General features: G+C 48.0%; 1 pseudogene; it reads left to right on the forward strand.

Moving 5' to 3' along the window:
- The first annotated feature begins 4,949 nt into the window (after positions 1-4,949).
- LOC102561102 (olfactory receptor 5AP2-like) lies at positions 4,950-7,895 on the forward strand (annotated as a pseudogene).
- The last annotated feature ends 14,042 nt before the right edge of the window (positions 7,896-21,937 follow it).

A 21,937-nucleotide genomic window follows, 5' to 3' on the forward strand; every position in this document is an offset into this window, starting at 1 on the left:
TATGGTTGAAATGTGTTCTTGTTACAATAATGGGCCAGATTCCAGCTGGCATAAATTGGCTGAAGCTCAGTCCCAATCAAAGGAGCCAGGTCCCCTGCCATGTAAACCAGCAGAGCTCTGCTCATGCCATAGATAACTGCTGCTAAGGATGCAGGTTGCATGTCTAACAAAGCCATATCTGGGGCTTTCTCCTTCTAATGAATCTCCCTGTTCAGTACTGTAACCACCAACAGGTGAGGCGGGAACCTGCTTTGTGCCATGTGGAGGCTGGATCCTACATAATAAATAGAGATGCAGACTTGTCTACACCAGCGGGGGCCAAAGTTTTTGGCAGGCATGCCACAAATTAGCCCCACACCCTGCCAAGTGCTGCTCTGATTCCTTTCCCCTGCCTTATCTGCCTCTCAGCTTTCTGCTCCCTGCCCTGCCTGCTGCTGTGCTTCCTGTGCCTTCCCCAATCAGCTTTGTGCCAGCCAGTCAGGCCACCCAAGCTGTAACTTGGCCACCTCTAGGCCACACCATGGCAGCACATCCCAGTACTGAGGGGCCGCAGCAGGCCCCACCTACCTAGGTCCTCAAGATGCTTCATCCCCAGAGGTTTGCAGTAAGACTGCTCCTGGCACATCCCTAGCCCTTTTTTCTGATGCTACTATAGCTCCAGGGCTTGAGAACAGGCCCCAAGTGATGAGCCAAAACAGATTCACTGTGGTACTCAAAATCAAGTGGATTATACGTGTGCGAGGCACGGTTGTCCCCCTACCCCATATGCCAGGAGATATCAATACTGAGGTACAGACAAGCTCTTCAGCACCCTAGAATGGGATCCCAAGCACTCAGTGATGTGTCATTACACTCAGTGAAATGAGGGCCAGAAGATCCAGAGGGGGTACAGGGCACATCCCTTCCACCCCCACTACCCCTCTCTCCCACCCACCACTGCTGAAGGCTGCAGCAGAGCTGTCTGCTGCACTGCCTGGGACACTAGCACTCTCACTTCCTCCTTCCCCCCACCACCCCTCCTTTGAAGAAGAGCTAGGATCTTGAAGCCAGAGGTTTCTCCTCCAGAAGCCAGGTCATGGCTGGGTGATGGGGGTCCTGCAGGAAGGAGACCAGACAAGCCTTTTTAGGGGAAGGCTGAAGGGAGAGCTTCCCTCAAAAGAGCAAGATCCAAGGCACACTGCTAAGAATACCCAGCCTCCTCTCTACCCACATGGGAGTTCAATGAAGTAAGGATCCCAGAGCAGCTTAGACAGGAGATAGGTGCAGAGATGTTCCATGCTGTGAAGACTGAGGCTCTTTGGCACAGGCCCTGCAACAGGCTTTTAGGCACTTGAGGAGCTTTAAGGTCAAACCTGAGGTATTGATGGGTTTTAAGCAGCTCTGGGATTAGGGGGCATCTGAGTAGGCATTTCCAGGATGACAGCTTTGGACAGAGGCACCTCAGTGCTTTGTTCCCACAACAAGTGCCTCGGTCCTCCTTTAGACTAACTGCTTCTGTAGGTCAGAGGTTCCCAACTACAGGGCTGTGGCCCAATACCAGTCCATGGCAGGCTGGCTGGTGGGTCATGGCATGAGCCCCTGGCTCAGACCGCCATCTGTCTGCCCAGGTGAGTGGCTTCTGGGGTTAAAGCTGTGTGACAGGGCAGTCCTGGCAGGGAGGCAGATGGCTCCGTGTACCCCATCCCATTCCCCCTGGGCCACAGTATAAAAGAGATTGGGAACTACTGCTGTAGGTGACCAACTCTCCCATCATACTCTATAACTTGTTGGGGGACCTAACTCCTTCCTGCACATGCCACTTGGTGCCAGGGCTCCCAAGTTATCCTGTGACTGCAGCCCTCAGCTTCCCCTGCTGCCTTCCTACTTTGCATACACATTACAGACACCTTGCAGATGCCAGAAGGAGCAGCACCAACAATGAAGGTTGAGCACCTCCATCCCAGACTATCCCATAGCAGCTGGCATACATGCAGGCATGGGCCTGGGAGGCTGCAAATCCTTTCAGAGGAAAGAGCTAATCCTGATTTCCTACCTCCTTCCTGGGTGACTGCTGTAGTCCGTTGGATCCTGGTTCAAAGGGCAACCCCACCTCTGGCCTCAGCATCATTAATCTGGCCCTGAATTTATTACTTTCCCTCATCCTTGAACGTTCAGGTATCTTGACCAAAGCCTATGACAACCTTCAAGACACCTGGAACCACATTTATCTGTGAAGAAATGGGCTACCAATTTAAACTCCCCCATCTCCAAACAAATTTGTATGAGGCATCTGCCTGCTGCATCAGAACCTGGAGTCAGTGGCCAAGGGGGTCCCGTCCAGCCCTGCGTCCTCGCTTTTCTTTGTTCTACCCATTCATTTGAGGCATTGGGCCATCAACTGCAGAGCTGAACTGAAGACCTGAAACTTTTCAGTACCTGCAGCCCACATCTCATGTGAAATGAGGGATTCCTCTGGAGACAACAGCTTGGATTCCAATTAAGCAGAGTGTTTACAAATTTTGCATTACAAACATTACACTAATCCCCTGGTTTTTCATTTAAAGACCAGCAGCAGCAAAGCAAAGACTGTTGGAAATCCTGCCAACCGAGCCCCTGGTGCCTTGTTCATGGGAATCATGAGAGCAGATACACAATCAGTTTCCAGGGAATGACACAGTGAAATTCAAGGTAAAACCAACATTTCCATTTCAGGTAATTTTTCATAGTGTAGGAGCTCTATGTTAACAAAGTCCTGGATATTGTTTTCTTACACCTTCCTGTCTCAATGCAGGATTTTTTTTCTGTTTCCCTGGATACACTGAATTAGGGAAAAGGAGATCTTCTAAAATTCTGATCAGGGGGAAAAAAGAGGCCTCTCTCTCTCTTCTCTCTGGTTGTCTCTCAAACTGGTTTAAATTAGTCTGGTAATTGCTATGTTCCTATATTAGCTGCCTAAAAAAATAATTAATGGAAAAACCAAAACATTTATATTTTCACTTACCAAATATCAAAAGAGCAATTTTTTATTCAACATTTTGGCAGCCATTTTTATCTACTTTTTGCGGGTTTTCTTTCTCCCCTTTCACATTTTGCCACTGCAGAAAGCATTGACAGAATCTGAGGAAGGAGAAGAGAGAGGACAAAACACAAATCAAACATGGAAATTATTGATTAGCTGTCAAAACAGAAATTTTCCAAAAAACATGAAAATTAGGTTATTTTTTTCAGAAAGCTCACTTTACCAAGCTCTTTAATATTAAGACATATGAAGCATTTATTTTTTCTGTTATTTTCTCTGTTGCTTTTTAATATCTTAGTCAAGCATCTGCCCAAACTAGAAAAAAACAGAGTAAAACACTTAGAGTAAAACACTTATCAGCAGAGTTAGTCAGACAAGGTAATCCTATGGTTCCTTCTAGAAACGGACTATCCAAAAATTCTCCAAATGTTTAAAATGTAAAGGGTTATCAGCTTCTTACACTAATTTCCAGAATGACTAGCTACCACTCAGTGGAGCTGCATCCTCTGCAAGAGAGAATCCTTCTTAGCCTGGCCCGTTGTTTTCGAACACTATTTACCTTCAAAGACTTGCAATATGTACCTTTGCAAATACTGCCTCAGATAACTTGGTTTTGTTACAATGCTCAACACCAAATGTCTCAGCTTTACAATCTATTGAAACCTATCAGTTTCTGTTGGGTTCAACTGTAACTGGCAAAACTCAGAAACAACCAAAAAACTCAGTAATAAAAAAAGAAATAGTTCTGGAACTATCTGTGCACCGAGACATAGATCAATATATTGCTTGTCAAAACAGTTTCAAAGAATATACTTAGAAGAAGCAGTGTCTTTACACAGGTTATGAACTTAACTAATCAAGTCCGTAAATCCATAGCAACAACGCACTTCTCTCCAGTCCTTGTTGTGCTGCTACGTGCACTGGTTTGAACCCAATGTAATTCCATTCATTCCAGTGGAGTCTTGTTTCCTGGTTCCCACCCAAGGAATCCAGAGAAGAATCAGCCTCCTTAACTGCAAAGTAGCAAATAATGACTTTTATAAAGCTAAGTGAGAAATGCTTGAGACCGATTGACTCCAGTTACAGTGCACCTGAATAAACCAGGGCTCCTTTGGCATCCCCCAACCCCAATGCTTAAGACAACTGGTAAGACAGCCTTGTGGGGTTATGTGGATGTAAAGCACAGGACAGGAAGGGACTCCTGGACAATCAAGGCAGAATCCTGCAAATGCAAGGAGTCCCTCAAAACCTGCACCTGTAGCTATCAGGTAAAACACCAGTTACAGCCTGTAACATGCCAGAGACAAAAGCAGAGGAGGGGAGGGCAGTGCCAATGCCCTGACACTGCAGCAGAGAAGTAGTATCTAATGTAGGCTCAGCAGATGCTAAGGAAAAAACCATGCCCTGTGCTGCAAAGAAAGGTAGTTTCCCATCAATTATGATGTTCTATGGAAATCAAAGCATTTCACAACGCCGTTTCTACATCATTTTTTAATGGGGAAAATTTAGAACATTTCTTGAATTGAGGGTGTTGCCACCTCTCAATCCTTGGGAAATTTTTGCTTTCTTAATGTTATTCTGATTATTACCATTTGGACTTCTACAATATATTCATGGGATTCACTATATATTGTTTTGACAATACATTACATTTACTATTTCTATGACATAGGAATACAAAAGCCCACAATTTAAATGACTTCATAGAGCCAACTCTTTAGGACAGCACAGAAACACGTTTCAAGAGACTTTTCATTTCACATGAAATCTTGAAAAATTGACTTTCCATTCTAATGAAGGGAGAAAGACCTGAAAATATAGGAAGTTTAGAGCACTCACGTGCTGTAGAGATTCAGTGATACTGCAGCTGAATGCTGGCATAGTGCAGAGGCATGAGTACTACCCTGCTTCTCTATATTTGTGCTATGATGACTTATTTTAGGTCCACCACATGGCAAACACAGAATGGAGAAATCAAACCATCATCACAGAATTCATCCTCCTTGGATTTGGCAATTTACCGAAAGAGAACATTCCACTCTTCCTGCTGTTTCTCCTGATCTACATTGTGACCATGGCAGGGAACCTGCTCATCATCGTGCTGGTTGTAGCTGATCACCATCTGCACACCCCTATGTACTTCTTCCTGGGGAACTTGTCCTGTCTGGAGACCTGCTACAGCTCTGCCATCCTGCCTAAGATGCTTTCAGGTCTCCTTAACAATAACAAAACCATTTCTTTCTTTGGCTGCTTTCTTCAGTATTACACCTTTGGGAGCTTACTCTGTACTGAGTGCATCCTCTTGTCAATCATGTCCTATGACCGGTACTTAGCAATATGTGACCCCCTGCATTATACAAATGCAATGAACCCCAGGATCTGTGCTAAACTAGCTTCAAGTTCTTGGATAACCAGCCTCCTGGTCCTCACCATAACAGTAAGCTTATTGTCAACATTGACTTTCTGTGGCCTCAGTGAAGTTGACCATTTCTTCTGTGATTTGGCACCCCTACTAAAACTCTCCTGTACAGACACCCACCTGGTCTGAGTGGTAATTTTTGCCTTTAGTTCCTTAGTGACATTTCCCCCATTTCTATTGACTATTGTATCATATGCTTGTATCGTTGCCACCATCCTGAGAATCCCATCTACCACTGGGAGGCAAAAGACATTTTCCACCTGCTCCTCCCACCTCATTGTGGTAACATTCTTTGGGACCCTAATCTCTGTGTATCTCACACCAACAGTGGATACTTGAAAAGCCCTGACCGAAGCACTCTCTCTCTTCTACACTGTCCTCACACCAATGATCAACCCTCTCATCTACAGCCTGAGAAACAGGGAGGTAATGAAGGCACTGGGCAGGGCTCTTAGTCAATGGAGAATTTTCAGAAGAACTCGGGATGCTGCAGGTGCGTTTCAGAGACTTTCATGCTGAGAAATAATGATCACTTTAGGACTCACTGATGAAGATAATAAAAAGGTCGTTTCTTTCATCATTTATAACAATTCCTCGCTTTCCTTTCTATTAATTAAAAGGCACGAAAAGGTAAGGGTAAAACTTACTGCAGTGCCAACTGGTTTGTATAATTAATAATATTGATGTTATAACAGTGCCCATGAATTACAACTGGGATGGGGGCTCTTTTACACTAAGCAGCAAGCACATCCAGTGAGAAATGGTCACCCTTTTCTCAGAGATCTTGGCATCAACATGGACAAGACAATCGGTGGTTTATCATCAGAGGAACCAGAACCCAGGTATGCAGTGCCCTATCAGTTGAATTTCCCTCCCTCCCTTTGTATTATTCCCTTCTCATAGCTGAAGCTCACTGACCGTTCCCTCATGGATACCTTTCTTTCAAAATGCAGATTAAAGAATTCAAGTGGGAAGGGTCAACTTTGTGATATTCTTGCAGATGTTTTTCTAAGCAACATGGAGAGTGTCAAAACAAAGGGCACGTCACTCCAAATGCCATTTTTTGCTGAAATGTGCCATTATTTGAAGAAAACAATATCCTAGAAAATAATTGCCCCAAATCTTCTCTATTGAAAATTTCCTCGCATGGGAAATCCCACAGGGTCTGTCCTTGACATTCCTCCCTGCCTCAGGGAATGCATAGGCCTGAATACAGAGCTTGGTTCCCCTAAGCAGAGCATGGGGAGTATTTGCTGCTTGACAGTAGTGCCCACAATAACAAGTATGCTGTGCCTTCCTCTGTAGCCCCTGTCTCTGGGCTTCACTTGCACCCCACAGTTGTTCTTCTCTGTCAATCCCCTTTTTGTGGGCTCCCCCCGGCCTCACAGTAGGTCTTCAGTGCTGAGACCCTTGCTCTGGGCTCACCCAGACCCACAGCCTGGGTTCCTATGAACCTCCTGCCGCCCCTTAGTTTCTACCAAACCTCCAGGCATCTTTAAGTGCTACGTTTGGGAGCTGCAGCCATGCTGCTGAGGCAATGTCCTCTCAACAGACTCCAGATCTTACTGATGAGCTTCTCTCAGGGCCTGGGCTTATACCTGCTCAAAGCCGAGCCCTTCTTCTGGGGCAGATGACTCCCTCCCAAGTCAGGTGAGTCCTTCTACCTGGCATAGCCTCACCTGCTGGCTCCCTGGGTCACTGACTCCCCATTTAGCCCCAGCCAACAACTGCCAGCATCTCCACAGGCTGCCTGGCCTCTTACAGTGGCTGGCAGCCCAAGACCCCTGCCAGTGTGGAACAGTGCAACACCTGGCTCCTGTGTCTCAGGATGTGGGGGCAAGGGTGCTCAATGATGTATGGGTGCTAAATCTCCTCCTCTGCTTAAAGGGATTCACACCCACATCTCCCACACACTGAGTGAGTGCTCTAATGAATATACTGTTATATAAAGGGAAGCAGCACTCCCTTCTCCACCCCAACTTCTGGTGTGTTTTAAAAGAAACAATCTCTCTACTTAATTCATAGACTTCGTAGACATTAAGGGCTGAAAGGGACCTTGCGAGATCATTGAGTCCAGGACCCCTGCCACAATCAGGAAGTCTGCCAGGGTCAAATGATCCCAGCAAGTTAAACATCCAATCGCCTTTTGGATGAGTCCAAAGTAGGTGATTGCAACACCTCTGGGGGGAGTCTTCTATTTCTAGCTATGATTTATATGAAAAGAGTAATCCCTGCCTGCATTGTGCCTTAGTGTCCCCCTTCAGGTCTGTGGGTGGATCCCAAGTAGGGCGTGCTTCTTCCGGGTAACCCTAAATCAGGTGTCTAAGATCCAGAGGGGGACATTTTGAGACAACCCCCATTCTCAGCGTTTCCTAGTGGCTAGCTCTAGTCCTCTGTATGCTCTGTGTACTTGCTGTTTGTGATTCAGGTTGGGGTGCCTCATTCTCCATGATCTCCAAAGGTAGCTTTGCCACCTAAGAGGGTTCTGGCTTCCATCTTGAGTGCCAGACACCTACACACTAGACTTTGCAGTCCTCAACACTGTGGTGCCAGAGTCCATCTTCAGTCTACCCTGTACCTTCATCAGTTCCCTCCTGAAAATCCCATTCCTTAACAGCAGTGACAGATTGCTGTATGTCTAATGTGGGGTGTGGCAGGGCACTGTGTGTACCTGCCGCTTTTAGAGTTTGGAGCCAGCAGCAGGACAGCCCACAGGTGTGTGTGAGAGTGATCAGGTGGTCATATGATCACAAGAGGGCCCTGGGATTGGAGGACGGGGCTGAGCAGCATTCATTTTAGATCCGGGCCCTCAGGGCTGAGCCAGCAGTTTGCTGCTGGCAGCCAAAAGAATAACACCTGCCTGGAGCTGCTGCTCACAACACCGTGGAACATGCTTGGAGGTATATGGGCAGGGGCTTTGGAGGAGGCCCCAGGTCCTGGGTATAACCAAAAACTGCACCCTGCTGAAGCAGGATGGTCTGGTGGGGATACCCATGTCAGGGTCATCCCAAGAAACGCCAAGCCAGTCACTTCCCCAGTGAAAGGTGGATAAGGGCATCTTCGAGACACAGGAGTTGAGTAGATATGGGTAGGAAGAGCCCAGAACAGCGTTGCTATGCGCAGGGAGCCTGAGATGAGTTAGGACAGGCGAGCAGCCCAGAGTTGAGTAGAGACTGAGAGGGCAGAGGCTCAAATGGTAGAGAACTCCAGCGAGGGGGCAGCAGAGCTGTGAGGAAGAGAAGGCAAGCCTGAGTTTAACCTGTCTGGATGGACCCTCAAACTGGTCAATGCTGGGATCGGGACCCAGGGGATCAAAATGGCCAGGGGCCCGGCGTGAGAGACACCCAGATCCAGGGGCATGCAGTCCAACTAGCTTGTGGAGGCAGGGCCAGAGCCTGCATGACCAAAAGTCCCAGAGAGGGGACCCCAGCTGAGATGGTGAAGGGCACAGGATAGCTTGGCTGCCTGGAATGCCGTCTGCAAGGCATGTGACATGGTAAGGGAAAGTCAGAGCTGTGTGTAATGCCCTTGGCATCAGGGCAAGTAAATGGGCAGACTGACTGACATCTTAATTATTACCATCAAAGCCTGGAAGGAAAGGAAGGCAGGCGGTTAGCCCAGAAACAATCAGACAGGCCAATGACTCACCAGCCCCAGGAAGGCCCCCTGTTACATGAGGATATAGATACATATACATATACACACATGTATGTATGTGTTTTCCTCAGAGATGTTCAGCTGGGATGAGCAGAGATATATCCAAATGCAGGCAACATGTGAGTGGAAAAGGGTAGGGATAATAGGAAGAGGGAAAGGAAGAGGGCGAGCCAGGGGCAGATTGTGAGAGTGGATGAGTACAAGGGAATTGAAGATGGGAGTAACTGTACAATGGAGGCATCAGAGCTAGGACAAGGAAACTTGCATACAACTTTGGTGAACAAGAAGTGTGTGCTGCTGACCACCCAGGTGAGACAGCTGGTCATGAACACACAGGGGTCCCATGCTGGCATTTTGATTTTCATGAGGGAAAAATTGGTGTGGTAAAATGCTCTAAAGAATATAAGATGCTCACTCAGGACCAGATAAACATGGGCCAGGGACTTCTGTCAGGGTCTGGCTTGAGCTAGAATCCTACTGAGCAATGGGGAGCTGCCAGGTGCCCAATGCCACACGATACCTAATATGTCCTTCCCTAATCTCTGGCCACTCCCCAAACCCATCTAGCCTTCTGTTCGGAGTCACACCCTGCTCCATAATCTGGTGTCCTACCATACTGAGCTGCTCTGTGCGTTCCTTGCTATATTCATTTTTATTGCCAGCTTGGGTGCACTGAGACTAAAAACCTGAGATAAACCCTGAAGAATAGGAGGATTAAACCCCTAGATGACAAAGTAAGGGCACTGGTCAAATCCACAGTGTGCAGACTGAAGTATTACATGAAGATGTTCCTAGCATTGGGCAGAAATTGCACGTGCTTTCTTCCACAGTTTTGACCCTTCATGATGGTAAAAACTCCTGATATCCCAGCAGTGTCCCATTATAAGCTAATGTTGGCTTGTGCCTTTTAGGCAGTTATCTAGCCACCTTATTATAAGTTTATCAAACCCATGTTTCTCCGATATGCTTTAGAGAAGGTCGTGTAGGACTTTATGAAAAGCCTTATTAAATCCAAGTAGACTATGTCCACTGTATTCCCTTCATCCACACAGTCTAAGAAAGAGATCAGCCTGGTTTGGCCAGTCATGCTGGTAGACTGAAATCAGGTTTTTCTCCTCCAGATGCTTGCCTATCTATTTCTTTATAATTTACTCCCCATGACACTTATAACACGTGCCCCTGGTCTTGTACATTCTCATTCTCACTCCATGGCCTTGTGATAAGAACACTGGAGTGAGAAGTAGGAGATGCAGGTTCACACCCTTGTGGGATGAGAGTTGGTGAGGAAACAGCTCCCATTCCCTGGGAAGTGCTCAAAGCATTAGACTGTTATGCAGGGTTTTCAACCATTTTAGACTCAAGGCACCTTCCGTAATTTTTCTGATTTCAGTGGCACCCCATTTAAAAAACTAATTTCACTTGTTTCTTCACTATGGAAAGATAATAGAGAAATTCTTCACTATCAAAATTCAGAAAAACCACACAGAGTCAGCAAGTTCCTGAAACTATGGATTCCTATTTCAAATCTCTGTTTTTTCTTGTAAATGCTGTTTAGGTATTTGCATACCTCACAGTGCTAATATTGAGCATCACCTTTAAATGAATCTTACAGCACCCCGTATGTTGCAGAACTCTAGTTGAGAATCAATGACCATCAAAGTGGGCATATCCTTCATTTCTCTTAGGGGAGTTGTGTGTGTGCAGCCCATCTGTCCACTGTCCAAGAATCCCAAGCCTTCACATCAGCACCACCATCTTCAACATGCATTTACTTCCATGAGAGTATGGCCCCTGCCTGCGCCCCTGCCTTCCACAAGAAGGATTGATGACAACACCACTTGTGCTCCAAGCTCCTTAATCTTCCTGCCAGGAGCCTTGTGTCCTGATCTGATCTCAGTGTCATTCCTGGCAGTATAGCTGGTGCTCATATGGACAAATAATAGTGAGTCTGTCCCCTGAAGTGCATGATACCTCAGAATCAGGTTGGTTAGAAACTGGCATGGCATGGCTGTCCCCCTGCCAGATATGCCAGGAGATACCAACAATGAGGTACAACAGACAAGCTCTTCAGCACCGTAGAACAGGATCCCAAACACTCAGTGATGTTAATCTGAGTGTCAGTCCTGAACACAAACCACCTCAGACTGTTACAGTCAGGGAACTGTTGAATAGGATCCTTTGTGAGGCAAATCTGAAGAGAAATGAAGGGCAGAAGAGCTGGTGTCAAGCACAGGTCCAGAATGGGAACAGGGCACATCCCTTCCATCCCCACTGCCCCTCTTTCCCCATCCACCACTGCTGCTGAAAGCTGAAGCAGAGCTGTCCATTCTTCTGCTTGGGACACTGGCACACTCATCCCCTCCTTTCCCCAGCAACCCTCATTTGAAGAGGAACCAGGATGTTGAAGCCACAAGCTAGTGCTCCAGACACCAGGCCAGGACTGGGTGGTGGGGGTCCTGCAGAATGGAGACCAGACAAGCCTTTTTGGGGGAAGACTGCAGGCAGGGCTCCCCCTTAAAGAGCAGGATACCAAACACACCCCTGCTAAGAATACCCAGCCTCCTCTCTACCCATTTGGGACTTCAGTGGAGTGTTGATCCCAAAGCAGCTTAGATAGCAGATAGGTACAGAGATGCTCCATGCTTTGAAAATTAAGGTCCTTCATCACATGCCCCACAACATGCTTTTAGACACTTGAGGAGTTTTAAGGCCAAACTTGAGGCACTGATGGGGTTTAAGCAACTCTGGGATTAGGGGCCATCTGATTCTCCAAGCTGTGAAGACTGAAGCCCTTTGGCACAGACCCTGCAGCAAGTGTTTAGGCACTCGGGGAGCTTTAAGGTCAAACCTGAGGCACTGATGGGGTTTAGTGGGAACCTGAATAGCCATTTCCGGGATGGCAGCTTTGGAAGGATGCAACTCAGCAGTCCGTGTTTCCCACAAGTGCCTCAGTCCTCTTTCAGACTAACTGCCTAACTCTCACCGTAGGTGACCAACTCTCCCATCATGCTGTATAACTTGTTAGGGTGCCTAACTCCTTCCTGCCCCCTCCAGGTGCACCCATGGCATCCTGTGACTGCAGTCCTCAGCTTGCCCTGATGCCTTCCTTCCATGGGCCCTTTGTAAAAATGCACCTTTGTATGTACAAGCTCTAATAAAAGATTGATTTCTGGAGTGCAGGGCTCCTGGCAGTGACCAGGGCCATCTAGCCCCATTTTAGCTTCCATTAGCTGCCCCCTCTCCTAAACCAAATCCTGATGTTCTCGCCCTGTACTCTTCAGGCAGGGCTTTGAAAAGGGCCAAGTTAGGGAGAAAATAAGATTCGCTTCTCATAACTGTGGCAGGGGGCTGTCCCAGGGCCAGTCACAATATCAGCCTGCCCACCTCTCTAGGGCAGTCCATCCTGATTTGCCCACCATGCCTTAATGTATCGGAACCAAAAATGGAAAAATGCAGGAGACTGCCACCCATTTAATGCCCTGACACAAAGGGCATAATACAGGGCTCTGACATTCCCTTTACCGTGTCCCATGCCCCGCAGATGGCATCCAAAAATCATTCCCCCAGCTCTCTAACTGGGCCGCACTTGGCCTCTGGCCCAAACTTGACCTCAGGTCTCCATAGACATGCCTTGTCGCCATTCCCGTTTACTGAAGCCTCTATTCATGCCCGCTTGCTGGGGCCTCTACCCTCCCACACTCTGAGCTCCTTGCCTCTAATTAGGCTCCTAGTCCCTCACCCTCTGCCTCCTCACTGGGGCTTCTGGGCCTTGCACCCCGTGGGCCTCAGTTGTCTGTTGACGTGCCTGGACCCCTAACTTGGCCCACGGCCCACTCAGGCCTCAGGCATCTGTTGATGTACCTGGACCACACACTTACCCCCGCACTAGGTCTCGTTCTCTCAGGCTTTGGGCCTCGGGCCCTCCTGGCGCCTGGGCTGTTCCAAAAGCCTGGTGCTCCCATAGCCTTTCTCCTCCACAGGATCATGCACAAGGCAATGGGGGCTAAGGCTTTTGGGCACTCCATATTCACCTTTCACTAGGGAGGCAACAGGTGTAGCATTTCCTGGGGATTGCCCTGCCACAAGAAGCCCCACCACACCATCCTCCCCAGAAGGGTGTAGTTTTAGGTCTTTCCCCAGGACCACCACAGGCCAACCTGCCCTGGTCTTTCCTCCCCTCACTGGGCTCCGGGATGTTCTCCCTGGGCTACTCACTCCTGGGCACTCTGCTGCAGCCTCCATCTCATCACCTACCCTCAGTCACTGGCCCCATTTCTCTCAGGGCCCTTGTACCATACCTCCCAGCAGGTGTCTGAGCTTCAGTTTCCTTCATACCAGCCTGCTTGCTGGCTGACCTCCTATTCTCTCTTGGCAGTGGTTCCCCAATATTGAGAGGACTTTTTAGGGCCCTGGCCCTGCCTCTGGGCCAGTCAGGGTGCCAGTACTGCTCTGTATCCCTGGCCTGCCCCTTGCAATAGGCTTATTTGCCCTTTGGCCTCTCAGCCCTGGCCCCCTTACATTGAGCAGTCGAGATTCAAGGGATCAGTTTGTAAGCAGTTGACCTTCTCCTGCAGCAGGGGTCCACCCTGGACCTCACCATACAGCAGTCCTCTCCTACTGGGCTTTCCTAGAGCCACCAGAGATCTGGGAAATCAAACCATCATCACAGAATTCATCCTCCTTGGATTTGGGAATCTACCAGAACTCCTCGTTCTGCTCTTCCTGCTGTTTCTCCTGATCTACATTGTGACCATAGCCGGGAACTTCCTCCTCATCATGCTGGTTGTGGCTGATCACCACCTACACACCCCTATGTACTTCTTCCTGGGGAACTTGTCCTGCCTGGAGACCTGCTACAGCACCACCTTCCTGCCCAAGATGCTTTCAGGTCTTCTTAAACAAAACCGTTTCTTTCCATGGCTGCTTCCTTCGGTTTTACACCTTTGGGGGCCTGGTGTGGTGTGGACCAGCAAGTGGCCGGATCCCAGCTGGCATAAATTGGGTAAAGCTCTGAGAAGTCAGGTCCCCAGTCATGTAAACCAGCAGAGCTCTGCTCATGCCATAGATTACTGCTGATAAGGATGCAAGTTGCATGTCTAACAAAGCCGTATCTCAGGGTATAAATTTCTCCTGTTAATTAATCTCCCTCGTCAGTACTGTAACCGCTTCAGTGCTGTAACCCTGAAGCAGGGAGCTGCTCTGTGCCACGAGGAGGCTGGATCCTACAGAACAAATATAGAGATCATAGAATCATAGAAATTAAAGGGTGGAAGGGACCTTGAAAGATCATCGAGTCCAACCCCCTCTGCCCTGGGCACTAATACTGCTGAGATCAAATGATCCCAGCAAGGTGCCTGTCCAGTCTCCCCTTGAAGACTTCCAAGGTTGGAGACTGGCTTGTCTACACCAGACATGCCACAAAGCAGCCCCGAGCCCTCCTGAGTACCACTCATTCCCATTCCCTGCTTGATCCGCTACTCTGATTTCTGCTCCCTGCCCAGTGTCTCAATGTGCTGCCTCTGCCCTCCCCATGAGCACACGAAAACTGCCCATGCCACTCAGGCCACAGGAACTGCACGTTGGCCACCATGGCAATGCATCCAAATACTGAGGGACATCAGAAGGCCGCCCCCACCCACCTAAGTGCTCAAGAGGCTTCACCCCAAGAGGTTTGCAGTGAAATGGCTCCTGACACATCCCCAGACCTTATTATGATACTACTTTAGCTCCAGAGCTTGAAAACAGGTCCTGAGCGATGAGCCAAAAGAGGCTCACTGATGTGCTCAGCATCAGGTCTGCTAGACATGGGCACAGCAGGGTTGTCCCTCTGCCCAACATGCAGGGAGATATTAACACTGAGGTACAGACAAGCTCTTCAGCGCCCTACAGTGAGATCCCAGACACTCAGCAATGTGCGTTTGAGAGCCCGTCATGAACACTAACGAGCACAGATGGTAACAAAGTCAGGAAACAATTGGACAGGATCCTTTGGGAGGTGAATCTGAGGAGAAAAGAAGTTCAGAAAAGCTGGTGTCAGTGACACACCCAGAGTGGGTACAGGGGTGAAATCACACGCTGTGGTAGTGCATCCAAATACTATGGGGCTGAAAGAGGCTCACTGATGTGCCCTGCATCAGGTCTGATAGGCAGGGGCACAGCAGGGTGGTCCCTCTGCCCGACATGCAGGGACATATCAACACTGAGGTACAGACAAGCTCTTCAGTGCCCTAGAATGGGATCCCAAACACTCAGCGATGTGCATTTGAGAGCCCATCATGAACACTAACCAGCTCAGACAGTAACAAAGTGTCTGACTCAAGAAGTCTATGAGCCAACGAGAGGCAAAGCGCTGCTCGACCTGGTGCTGGCTACTGGGGAGGACCTAGTCGGCGACCTAGTGATCGATGGGAAGCTGGGTGACAGCGACCACGAGCTGATCACCTTCACCATCTGCCGAAAAGCTGGCAAGTCAGTCAGCAACACGCAAGTCCTTGACTTCAGGAAAGCCGACTTTGACAAGCTCAGGAGGCTTGTCAGTGAGGCCCTAAGGGACTGTGACCACAGGGAGAGGGGAGTTCAAGAAGAGTGGTTGCTCCTCAAGGGAGCGATCCTCAATGCACAAACTAAGTCTATTCCATCTCGGAGGAAAGGCAGCAAGAGGGCACAGCAGCCCCCCTGGCTCTCCAGGGACCTAGCAGACCTCCTGAAGCTAAAAAGAAAGGCCTACAAAGGATGGAGGATGGGAGTCACCTCCAAGGAGGATTATTCTGCACTGGTCCGGTCCTGTAGGGAGCAGACCAGGAAAGCCAAGGCTGCAACTGAACTCCAGCTAGCTTTGAGCATCAAGGACAATAAAAAGTCCTTTTTCAGATATGTCGGGAGCCAGAGGAAAAGCAGGGGCAACGTTGGACCCCTGCTGAGCCAGATGGGGCAACTGACAACTGACGCCCAGGAAAAAGCCAACCTATTAAATAGGTACTTTGCGTCGGTCTTTCATCAGCCCCATGGGACGCCCGTGCCCGCTACAGGGCCGGGAAGTCCGGGTGAGGGTGATCCCCTGCCCTCCATTAATGCTGACTTTGTGAAGGAACATCTTGAGAGGCTGGATACCTTCAAGTCAGCCGGCCCTGACAATCTTCACCCCAGGGTACTCAAGGAGCTGGCGAGCATCATAGCCCAGCATCTAGCGCGGATCTTTGAAAACTCTTGGCGCTCTGGTGTACTGCCCGAAGACTGGAAGAAGGCCAACGTGTTGCCTATCTTCAAGAAAGGGAGGAAAGTGGATCCGGCTAACTATAGGCCCATCAGCCTGACTTCTATCCCGGGGAAGATCTTAGAAAAGTTTATTAAGGAGGCCATCCTTAATGGACTGGCCGACGCTAACATCTTAAGGGATAGCCAGCACGGGTTTGTTGCGGGTAGGTCTTGCTTGACCAATCTCATTTCCTTCTACGACCAGGTGACCTAACACCTGGACAAGGGAGATGAGATTGATGTCATATATCTTGACTTCAAAAAAGTCTTCCATCTGGTGTCCCATGATCGTCTCTTGGAGAAACTGGCCAGTTGTCGCCTTGGGTCCCCCACGATCCACTGGCTGGAAAATTGGCTCCGGGGTCGGACCCAGAGGGTAGTAATTGATGGAAGTCACTCATCGTGGTGTCCTGTGACCAGTGGGGTCCCCCAGGGCTCTGTCCTTGGACCCATACTGTTCAACATCTTCACTAATGATGTGATCACTGGAGTCAGAAGCGGACTGGCCAAGTTCGCCGATGACACCAAACTTTGGGGCAAAGCATCCACACCAGAAGACAGGCGGATGATCCAGGCTGACCTGGACAGGCTCAGCAAGTGGGCGGACGAGAATCTGATGGTGTTCAACGCCGATAAATGCAAGGTTCTCCACCTTGGGAAAAAAAACCCGCAGCATCCTTATAGGCTCGGCAGTGCTATGTTGGTTAGCACTATGGAAGAAAGAGACTTGGGGGTCATCATTGACCACAAGATGAACATGAGCCTGCAATGCGATGCTGCGGCTAGTAAAGCGACCAAAACGCTGGCTTGCATCCATAGATGCTTCTCAAGCAAATCCCGGGACGTCATTCTCCCCCTGTACTCGGCCTTAGTGAAGCCGCAGCTGGAGTACTGCGTCCAGTTTTGGGCTCCACAATTCAAAAAGGATGTGGAGAAGCTTGAGAGAGTCCAGAGAAGAGCCACGCGCATGATCAGAGGTCAGGGAAGCAGACCCTACGATGACAGGCTGAGAGCCCTGGGGCTCTTTAGCCTGGAAAAGCGCATGCTCAGGGGTGATCTGATGGCCACCTACAAGTTTATCAGGGGTGACCACCAGTATCTAGGGGAACGTTTGTTCACCAGAGCGCCCCAAGGGATGACGAGGACGAATAGTCACAAACTACTACAAGATCGTTTCAGGCTGGACATAAGGAAGAATTTCTTTACTGACCGAGCCCCCAAGGTCTGGAGCAGCCTGCCGCCGGAGGTTGTTCAAGTGCCTTCATTGAACACCTTCAAGATGAAACTGGATGCTTATCTTGCTGGGATCCTATGACCCCAGCTGACTTCCTGCCCTTTGGGCGGGGGGCTGGACTCGATGATCTTCCGAGGTCCCTTCCAGCCCTAATGTCTATGAAATCTATGAAATCTATGAAAGTCAGGAAATGTTTGGACAGGATCCTTTGGGAGGGGAATCTGAGGAGAAAGGAAGTTCAGAAAAGCTGGTGTCAGCGACACACCCAGGGTGGGTACAGGGGTGCAGTCGCATGCTGCTTTCAGGCCATGCCAGAGGGGCAGCCTCTGGGGAACTGAAGTCCCCAAGTCAGGCACAAATTCCCCGCTCTTTCCCTTCCATGTTCAGTGGCACATCCCCTCTGCCCCCACTGCCCTCTCCATGACCCACCACTGCTGCTGAAGGTGGAAACAGAGCTGTCTGCTGTGCTGCTGGGGACACTGCCATTCATCCCCTCCTTCCCCCACACAAGCCAACATTAATTTTAAATGGGTCAGTGCTGGGATGGCAGGAGTTGTCATTGCCATGAAGTCAGTGTGCCAACAGTATATCTGTGAATAGTCAAAAACTGTGGGATAAAGCATTTGCAATTCCTAGCCTGTCCTAGGAATGACTTCACATAAAACTTCAGTCTAGACACTGCAGATTTGTCCAGTGCCCTTACCTTGTTGACTAGGGGTTTAATCCTCCCATTACCCAGGTTTTATCTCAGGTATTTAGTCTCTATGCACCCAAGCTGACAATAAGATGGAATATAGCAATGAATGCACAGGACAGCTAGGGGTGGTAGGGCACCACACTGAGGAGCAGGGTGGGACTCCAACCACAGGGCTAGATGAGGCCACAAGAATGGTCAGAGATTAGGCACTGACATATTCTGCTTTGGAAGCTCCCCATTGTTCAGGCAGATTCTAGCCCAAGCCGGGCCCCAACAGCAGCCCCCAGCCCATGTGTACATGGGCCTGAATGAACCAGTCTTTATACAGTGGTACCAGCTCACTGTAGACACCAAGCCAGTGCCTCGGTGACCTTCTATGAGGCAACCTGGCCACATCTTACCCCACCAATTTTTCCCCGTCAGCATCCCCAAGATCAGCACTGCCCTTGTGTGGCAGGGCACTGTTGGTGCCTGCCACTTTAAGGGCAGTCAGGCAGCTACCAGGTGCCTGATGGCAGCAGCCATTTTGGGGAACCAGGTATAAAGAGGCTGCAGTTTGCTGCTGCCAGGGCAGGCAGAAACATAAAAATTTTAGAGGCCCCATGGGCTGGATAGAATGGGCTGGTGGACTGGACCCGGCCCGCGGACGGTATTTTGACCACTCCTGCACTAGCACTATGGAGACAAATCCCTCTCACCTCCCAGCTTAGGACCACCACCTGGGGGGTTGCCCAGACACGTTCCAGTCCCTGCTCTGCTGCCTCTTTAATTACGGATGCCAAAAGGAGCACCACCAACAATGGAGGTTGAGCACCTCCATCCCAGACTATCCCATAGCAGCTGTGCAGGCATAGTGACTGCTCTAGTCCTTTGGATCCTGGATCAAAGGGCAACCCCACCTCTGCCCTCAGTATCATTAATTTAGCCCTGTATTCACTACTTTCCTTCAGCCTTGAATGTTCAGGTAACTTCACCAAAGCATGTGAAAACCTTCAAAACACCTGGAACCACATTTATCTGTGAAGAAATGGGCTACCAATTTAAACTCCCCCATCTCCAAACAAATTTGTATGAGGCATCTGCCTGCTGCATCAGAACCTGGAGTCAGTGGCCAAGGGGGTCCCGTCCAGCCCTGCGTCCTCGCTTTTCTTTGTTCTACCCATTCATTTGGGGCATTGGGCCATCAACTGCAGAGCTGAACTGAAGACCTGACATTTTTCAGTACCTGCAGCCCACATCTCTTGTGAAATGAGGGATTTCCCTGGAGACAACAGCTTGGATTCCCATTAAGCACAGTGTTTACAAATTTTGTACTATAAACATTACACTAATCCCCTGGTCTTTCATTTAAAGACCAGCAGCAGCAAAGCAAAGGCTGTTGGACGCCCTGCAAACTGAGCCCCTGATGCCTTGTTCATGGGAAGCCTGAGAGCAGATACAGAGTCGGTTTCCAGGGAATGACACAGTGAAGTTCAAGATAAAACCGACATTTCCATTTCAAGTAATTTTTCTTGGTGTAGGAGAAAGTCCTGTTATATTGTACTCTTCCTGTGTCAATGCATGATTTTTTTTAATGGCTATGTGCTCTGCTGTTTCCATGCATACACTGAATTAGGGGAAAGGAGGTCTCCTAAAATTCTCTTCAGGAGGAAAAAGAGGCCTCTCTCTCTCTCTTCTCTTTCTCTGTCTCTCATGCTTGTTTAAATGAGTCTAGTAATTGCTATGTTCCTATAACAGCTGCCTAAAAAAATAATTAATGGAAAAATAAAAACATTTATATTTTCACTTACCAAATATCAAAAGAGCAATTTTTTATTCAACATTTTGGCAGCCATATTTATCTACTTTTTAAGGGTTTTCTTCCTCCCCTTTCTCATTTTACCACTGCAGAAAGCGTTGACAGAATCTGAGGAAGGAGGAGACAAAGGACAAAACACAGCCCAAACATGGAAATTGTTCACTAGCTGTAAAACCAGAAATTTTTCAAAGAACATGAAAACTAGGTAACTTTTTTCAAGAAGCACAGTTTTCCAAGCTCTTTAACATTAAAAAATATGAAATATTTCTTTTCTCTGTTGCCTTTGAACATCTTAGTCAAGCATCTGCCAAAACTAGTAAAACCCAGAGTAAAACACTTAGGAGCAGAGTTAGTCAGACAAGGTAATCTTATGGTCCCTTCTAGAAACAGACTATCCAAAAATTACCCTAATTGTCCAAATGTTTAAAATGTAAGGTGTTATCAGCTTGATAGACTAAATCTCCAGAGTGACTAGCTACCACTCAGTGGAGCTGCATCATCTGCAAGAGAGAATCCTTCTTAGCCTGACCCGTTGTTTTCAAACATTATGTACCTTCAAAACAATTGCAATATGTACCTTTGCAAATATTCCTTGAGATAACTTCATTTTGATACAATGTTCAACTCTTAACTGGCAAAACTCAGAAACAAAAAAAGACAGTAATAAAAAAAGAAGTAATTCTAGAATTACCTGGGCACTAAGATATAGGTAAATAAACTGCTTGTCAAAAGAGTTTCAAAGAATATAGCTAGGAAAAGCAATGTTTGTTCACAGGTTTATGAGCTCAACTCAGGTTGGTGAATCCTTAGCAACAATGCAATTCTCTCCAGTCCTCCTTCTGCTGCTCCATGCACTCGTTTGAACCCCATGTAACACCATTGATTACAGAGCAGTCTTCCTTCCTGGCTCCCACTCAGGGGATCCAGAGAAGAATCAGCCTCCTTAACTGTAAAGTAGAAAATAATGACTTTCATAAAGCTAAGTGAGAGATGCTTTGGACCTGTTGATTTCAGTTAGAGTGCAACTGAATAAACCAGGGCTCCATTAGCAAGCCCCAACCCCACTGCTTAACAGAACTGGTAAGACAGCCTTGTGGGGGTTGTGCAGATGTAAAACACAGGACAGGAAGGGACTGTCCAGGGGACAATTGAGGCAGAATCCTACAAATGCAAGGAGTCCTTCAAGACCTTCACCTGTAGCTATCAGGTAAAACACCAGTTACAGCCTGTAACATGCCAGAGACAAAAGCAGAGGAGGGGAGGCCACTGCCAATGCCCTGAAACTGCAACAGAGAAGTAGTATCTAATGTAAGCTCAGCAGATCCTAAGGAAAAGACCATGCCCTGTGCTGCAAAGAAAGGTAGTTTTCCATCAATTATGATGTTTTATAGAAATCAAACCATTTCACAGTTATCTCTATATCATTTTTTTAATGAGGAAAATTTAGAACATTTCTTGAATTGAGGGTGTTGCCACCTCTCAATCCTTTGGAAATTTTTGCTTAGGTAATGTTATTATGATTCTTTTCATTTGAACTTCTACAGTATATTCATGGGATTCCCGATATATTGTTTTGACAATACATTATACTTCCTATTTCTGACATAGGAATAAAAAAGCCCACAATTTCAATGACTTCATAGAGCCAACTCTTTAGGACAGCACAGAAACACATTTCAAGAGACTTTTCATTTCACATGAAATTTTGAAAAATTGACTTGCCATTCTAAGGAAAGACCTGAAAATATAGGAAGTTTAGAGTGCTCACATGTTGTAGAGATTCAGTGATACTGCAGCTGAATGCTGACATAGTGCAGAGGCATGAGTACTACCCCGCTTCTCAATATCTGTGCTATGATGACTTATTTTAGGTCCACCAC

Source organism: Alligator mississippiensis, chromosome 7 (assembly GCF_030867095.1).
Source record: "Alligator mississippiensis isolate rAllMis1 chromosome 7, rAllMis1, whole genome shotgun sequence".
NCBI classification, from domain to species: domain Eukaryota; kingdom Metazoa; phylum Chordata; order Crocodylia; family Alligatoridae; genus Alligator; species Alligator mississippiensis.